Raw genomic sequence first — 7318 nt, forward strand, 5'->3', positions numbered from 1 at the left:
CATGGTTACAGACCCATAATCCAGTCCTGGACTGGAAGGCTATGTCAGTCTCAAGTTGGGGCTGTCGTGGTATTCATGGGGATTCCCTGCCTGTGTCTATTGCTTCTTCTACGCCTTCGGAAGTTCCGGAGTATTTGTCTGATTATCAGGATGTCTTCAGTGAGTCTGAGTCCAGTGCACTGCCTCCTCATAGGGACTGTGACTGTGCTATAGATTTGATCCCAGGCAGTATATTTCCTAAGGGAAGACTGTTTAATCTGTCGGTACCTGAACATACCGCTATGCGTTCATATATCAAGGAGTCTCTGGAGAAAGGACATATTCGTCCGTCTTCTTCCCCTCTTGGTGCGGGATTCTTTTTTGTGGCAAAAAAGGACGGATCTTTGAGACCTTGTATTGATTATCGGCTTTTAAATAAGATCACTGTCAAATTTCAGTATCCTTTACCGCTGTTGTCTGACTTGTTTGCCCGGATTAAGGGTGCCAAGTGGTTCACCAAGATAGACCTTCGTGGTGCGTACAACCTTGTGCGCATTAAGCAAGGTGATGAATGGAAAACCGCATTCAATACGCCCGAAGGTCATTTTGAGTACTTGGTGATGCCTTTTGGGCTCTCCAATGCGCCTTCAGTTTTTCAGTCCTTTATGCATGACATTTTCCGGAAGTATCTGGATAAATTTTTGATTGTTTATCTGGATGATATTTTGGTTTTTTCTGATAATTGGGATTCGCATGTGGAGCAGGTCAGGTTGGTCTTTAAAATTTTGCGTGAAAATTCTTTGTTTGTCAAGGGCTCAAAGTGTCTCTTTGGTGTACAGAAGGTTCCCTTTTTGGGGTTCATTTTTTCCCCTTCTGCTGTGGAGATGGACCCAGTCAAGGTCCGAGCTATTCTTGATTGGACTCAGCCCTCGTCAGTTAAGAGTCTTCAGAAGTTCTTGGGCTTCGCTAACTTCTACCGTCGTTTTATCGCTAATTTTTCTAGCATTGTGAAACCTTTGACGGATATGACCAAGAAGGGCTCCGATGTAGCTAACTGGGCTCCTGCTGCCGTGGAGGCTTTCCAGGAGTTGAAACGCCGGTTTACTTCGGCGCCTGTTTTGTGCCAGCCTGACGTCTCACTTCCCTTTCAGGTTGAGGTGGATGCTTCGGAGATTGGGGCAGGGGCCGTTTTGTCGCAGAGAGGCCCTGGTTGCTCTGTTATGAAACCTTGTGCCTTTTTCTCTAGGAAGTTTTCGCCTGCCGAGCGAAATTATGATGTGGGCAATCGGGAGTTGTTGGCCATGAAATGGGCATTTGAGGAGTGGCGTCATTGGCTCGAGGGTGCTAAGCATCGTGTGGTGGTCTTGACTGATCACAAAAATCTGATGTATCTCGAGTCTGCTAAACGCCTTAATCCGAGACAGGCCCGCTGGTCATTGTTTTTCTCCCGCTTTGATTTTGTTGTCTCGTATTTACCAGGTTCAAAGAATGTGAAGGCCGATGCTCTTTCTAGGAGCTTTGTGCCTGATGCTCCTGGAGTCGCGGATCCTGTTGGTATTCTTAAAGATGGAGTTATCTTGTCAGCTATTTCTCCGGATCTGCGACGTGTGTTGCAGAGATTTCAGGCTGATAGGCCTGAGTCTTGTCCACCTGACAGACTGTTTGTCCCGGATAAGTGGACCAGCAGAGTCATTTCCGAGGTTCATTCCTCGGTGTTGGCAGGTCACCCGGGAATCTTTGGCACCAGAGATCTGGTGGCCAGGTCCTTTTGGTGGCCTTCCTTGTCAAGGGATGTGCGGTCATTTGTGCAGTCCTGTGGGACTTGTGCTCGAGCTAAGCCTTGCTGTTCTCGTGCCAGCGGTTTGCTCTTGCCCTTGCCTGTCCCGAAGAGACCTTGGACACATATCTCCATGGATTTCATTTCTGATCTTCCGCTATCTCAGGGCATGTCCGTTATCTGGGTGATATGTGATCGCTTCTCCAAGATGGTCCATTTGGTTCCTTTGCCTAAGCTGCCTTCCTCTTCCGATCTGGTTCCTGTGTTTTTCCAGAACGTGGTTCGTTTGCACGGCATCCCTGAGAATATTGTGTCAGACAGAGGATCCCAGTTCGTTTCCAGGTTCTGGCGATCCTTTTGTAGTAGGATGGGCATTGATTTGTCGTTTTCGTCTGCTTTCCATCCTCAGACTAATGGACAGACGGAGCGAACCAATCAGACTTTGGAGGCTTATTTGAGGTGTTTTGTCTCTGCTGATCAGGACGATTGGGTGACATTCTTGCCGTTGGCTGAGTTTGCCCTTAATAATCGGGCTAGTTCCGCCACCTTGGTTTCGCCTTTTTTCTGCAACTCTGGTTTCCATCCTCGCTTTTCTTCGGGGCATGTGGAGCCTTCTGACTGTCCTGGGGTGGATTCTGTGGTGGATAGGTTGCAGCAGATCTGGAATCATGTGGTGGACAATTTGAAGTTGTCACAGGAGAAGGCTCAGCGCTTTGCCAACCGCCGCCGCGGTGTGGGTCCCCGACTACGCGTTGGGGATTTGGTATGGCTTTCTTCCCGCTTTGTTCCTATGAAGGTCTCCTCTCCCAAATTTAAACCTCGTTTTATTGGGCCTTACAAGATATTGGAAATCCTTAATCCTGTATCTTTCCATCTGGATCTTCCTGTGTCGTTTGCTATTCACAATGTATTTCATAGGTCCTTGTTGCGGCGGTACATTGTGCCTGTAGTTCCTTCTGCTGAGCCTCCTGCTCCGGTGTTGGTTGAGGGCGAGTTGGAGTACGTGGTGGAGAAGATCTTGGATTCTCGCCTCTCCAGGCGGAGGCTTCAGTACCTGGTCAAGTGGAAGGGCTATGGTCAGGAGGATAATTCCTGGGTGGTCGCCTCTGATGTTCATGCGGCCGATTTAGTTCGTGCCTTTCATGCCGCTCGTCCTGATCGCCCTGGTGGTCGTGGTGAGGGTTCGGTGACCCCTCACTAAGGGGGGGGGTACTGTTGTGAATTTGCTTTTTGCTCCCTCTAGTGGTTACTAGTTTTTTGACTCTGGTTTTTCTGTCATTCCTTTTATCCGCACCTGGGTCGTTAGTTAGGGGTGTTGCTATATAAGCTCCCTGGACCTTCAGTTCAATGCCTGGCAACGTAGTTATCAGAGCTAGTCTGCTGTGCTCTTGTCTACTGATCCTGGTTCCAGTTATATCAGCTAAGTCTGCCTTTTGCTTTTTGCTATTTGTTTTGGTTTTGTATTTTTGTCCAGCTTGTTCCAAATCTATATCCTGACCTTTGCTGGAAGCTCTAAGGGGGCTGGTGTTCTCCCCCCGGACCGTTAGACGGTTCGGGGGTTCTTGAATTTCCAGTGTGGATTTTGATAGGGTTTTTGTTGACCATATAAGTTACCTTTCTTTATTCTGCTATCAGTAAGCGGGCCTCTCTGTGCTAAACCTGGTTCATTTCTGTGTTTGTCATTTCCTCTTACCTCACCGTCATTATTTGTGGGGGGCTTCTATCCAGCTTTGGGGTCCCCTTCTCTGGAGGCAAGAAAGGTCTATGTTTTCCTCTACTAGGGGTAGCTAGATTCTCCGGCTGGCGCGTGTCATCTAGAATCAACGTAGGAATGATCCCCGGCTACTTCTAGTGTTGGCGTTAGGAGTAGATATATGGTCAACCCAGTTACCACTGCCCTATGAGCTGGATTTTTGTATTCTGCAGACTTCCACGTTCCTCTGAGACCCTCGCCATTGGGGTCATAACAGACAACACCAGGCAGGGGCACACAGACAGACACCTTTAGTAGGCCGGAAAAGCCTATTGCATTTTTTAAAATGGTAATTTGGAGCAGAAGGTTGAAGCTCAGCTTTATTTAGTTGAGGGCAACACCAGGGAGGGGCAGAAGCCGTTAGTAGGCCCTAACCACCATTTTTTTTTTTAAAAACCACTTAATGAGAGCCGGAAGGTTGAAGCTCAGCTTTATTTAGTTGAGGGCAACACCAGGGAGGGGCAGAAGCCGTTAGTAGGCCCTAACCAAAGTTGAAGGCCAAATGCAGTTTAATTTCTTATACTATAGGCCGAAAGCCAGAAGGTGGAAGCTCCAATTTAGACAGTGGAGGACAATTTGAATTAGGGACTGCAGACAGACTTAGTAGGCTGTCCCCTGTGGACCATGCATCCACCACATTAACCCATTGCGCCGTAATGGACACGTAATCTTCCGTGGCCATGCCTACAGGTCCATGCGTCTGTTGTCAGGTGCACCTTTGTACTCACAGATTGCCAGAGTGCATGGACAATGCGGTCTTCTACATGCTGGTGGAGGGTTGGGATGGCTTTTCTCGCAAAAGAAGTGTCGACTGGTTAGCTTGTAGCGTGGTACAGCGTAGTCCATCATGGCCTTATTAATAGTAAATAAAATATATAACTAGGCTCTATGAACTTTTAAATAGGTTCCAGGGGTACACGGGCAGCATTGGTGTGGTCAGTGGAGGAGTATTGCAAGTAGGGGCTGCAGACAGGCTATCAAAGGCCTAAAATACCAAACAGTAGGCACTCATGGCAGTTTTACATCGGTTACATGGATACACAGGCAGGCACTCCAGGCAGCATTGCGGTCAGTGGAGGAGTATTGCAAGTAGGGGCCGCAGACAGGCTATCAAAGGCCTAAAATAACAAACAGTAGGCAGTCATGGCAGTTTTACATCGGTTACATGGATACACAGGCAGGCACTCCAGGCAGCATTGTGGTCAGTGGAGGAGTATTGCAAGTAGGGGCCGCAGACAGGCTATCAAAGGCCTAAAATAACAAACAGTAGGCAGTCATGGCAGTTTTACATCGGTTACATGGATACACAGGCAGGCACTCCAGGCAGCATTGTGGTCAGTGGAGGAGTATTGCAAGTAGGGGCCGCAGACAGGCTATCAAAGGCCTAAAATAACAAACAGTAGGCAGTCATGGCAGTTTTACATCGGTTACATGGATACACAGGCAGGCACTCCAGGCAGCATTGTGGTCAGTGGAGGAGTATTGCAAGTAGGGGCCGCAGACAGGCTATCAAAGGCCTAAAATAACAAACAGTAGGCAGTCATGGCAGTTTTACATCGGTTACATGGATACACAGGCAGCTAGGTGGTGAGTGGAGGAGTATTTAAAGTAAGGACCGCAGACAGGCTATCAAAGGCCTAACATAACAAACAATAGGCTCATGGCAGTTTTACAGAGGTTACATGGATACACGGGCAGGCAGCTTGGTGGTGAGTGGAGGAGTATTTAAAGTAGGGACCGCAGACAGGCTATCAAAGGCCTAACATAACAAACAATAGGCTCATGGCAGTTTTACAGCGGTTACATGGATACACGGGCAGGCAGCTTGGTGGTGAGTGGAGGAGTATTTAAAGTAGGGACCGCAGACAGGCTTCAAAGGCCTAACATAAGAAAATGGGCTGGCTGTAGGCACTTTATAATTGGTTCCAGGGGTACACGGGCAGCAGTGGTCTGGTCAGTGGAGGACTAGTGGAAGGAGGGACCGCAGACAGGCTTCAAAGGCCTAACATAAAAAAATGGGCTGGCTGTAGGCACTTTATAATTGGTTCCAGGGGTACACGGGCAGCAGTGGTCTGGTCAGTGGAGGACTAGTGGAAGGAGGGACCGCAGACAGGCTTCAAAGGCCTAACATAAAAAAATGGGCTGGCTGTAGGCACTTTATAATTGGTTCCAGGGGTACACGGGCAGCAGTGGTCTGGTCAGTGGAGGACTAGTGGAAGGAGGGACTGCAGACAGGCTTCAAAGGCCTAACATAAAAAAATGGGCTGGCTGTAGGCACTTTATAATTGGTTCCAGGGGTACACGGGCAGCAGTGGTCTGGCCAGTGGAGGACTAGTGGAAGGAGGGACCGCAGACAGGCTTCAAAGGCCTAACATAAAAAAATGGGCTGGCTGTAGGCACTTTATAATTGGTTCCAGGGGTACACGGGCAGCAGTGGTCTGGCCAGTGGAGGACTAGTGGAAGGAGGGACCGCAGACAGGCTTCAAAGGCCTAACATAAAAAAATGGGCTGGCTGTAGGCACTTTATAATTGGTTCCAGGGGTACACGGGCAGCAGTGGTCTGGTCAGTGGAGGACTAGTGGAAGGAGGGACCGCAGACAGGCTTCAAAGGCCTAAAATAACAAACAATAGTCTCATGGCAGTTTTACAGCGGTTACATGGATACACGGGCAGCTTGGTGGTGAGTGGAGGAGTAGTGCAAGGAGTGTCTGTCCCAGTACTCCCAAAATATAAATAGATGTTAATGTCTCGCAAAACAACCAAAACAAAAAAAAAGGTGGCATACTTAGGTACAGGGGTGGGCTCATCTGCTGAGTTTCTGACATAGTAATTTGGCAGTAACTATTTAATGGTGCCAATATAGGACACAGACACAGACTACTTTAAGTTGCATCATAGATGTCTACAAATTTGTATTGTCAGTGCCAGACATTGAATGATGTCAGCGAATAGACTAAAGATTGGTGGAGCTGTGCGACATAATTTTGCACGTGGTAGAGCACATTTTGAGCTGGGGTAGGGGGGAACTCTCTTGAGGCCGGCGGGACCGCCCCAGGGCCCCTCATGTTACAACGGTGTGTCTGACGTTGGGTGCGCACCACCACCGCCAGAGACACTACATTGTACTATGAGGGACCCAGTAGCAATGCCGTCAACCAAAAGCGAGCACACCCACCTCTTCAGACAAACAGCAGTCTCACGGGTGCTTGCGCCAAGTCGCGATACCACGGCCCCGTGTGGGGAGTTTTGCCATTTAGGGAGGTGTAAACATGTCGTATGCTGTACAATCAGCTGCAGCAAATTAGACATTAGAAAAGTAATTCACAGGCAAGAGCTTTTCATAGGAAAGCTAGGTGTCGGCCGGGCAAGGTGGGGCAAAAGATTTCGAAATCCAGTTGTGGTTCATTTTAATGAATGTTAGATCGTCAACATTTTGGGTAGCCAGACGAGTCCTTTTTTCGGTTAATATTGAACCTGCAGCACTGAATACTCTTTCTGATAGGACACTTGCTGCCGGGCAAGCAAGCTCCTGCAATGCATATTCTGCCAATTCTGGCCAGGTGTCTAATTTGGAGGCCCAGTAATCAAATGGGAATGACGGTTGAGGGAGAACATCGATAAGGGATGAAAAATAGTTAGTAACCATACTGGACAAATGTTGTCTCCTGTCACTTTCAATTGATGCAGCAGTACCTGTCCTGTCTGCGGTCATAGCAAAATCACTCCACAACCTGGTCAGAAAACCCCTCTGTCCAACGCCACTTCTGATGTGTGCACCCCTAACACTCCTAGTCTGCTGCCCCCTGGAG

The sequence above is a fragment of the Ranitomeya variabilis genome, chromosome 2 (assembly GCF_051348905.1).
Source record: "Ranitomeya variabilis isolate aRanVar5 chromosome 2, aRanVar5.hap1, whole genome shotgun sequence".
Classification (NCBI taxonomy): Eukaryota; Metazoa; Chordata; class Amphibia; order Anura; family Dendrobatidae; genus Ranitomeya; species Ranitomeya variabilis.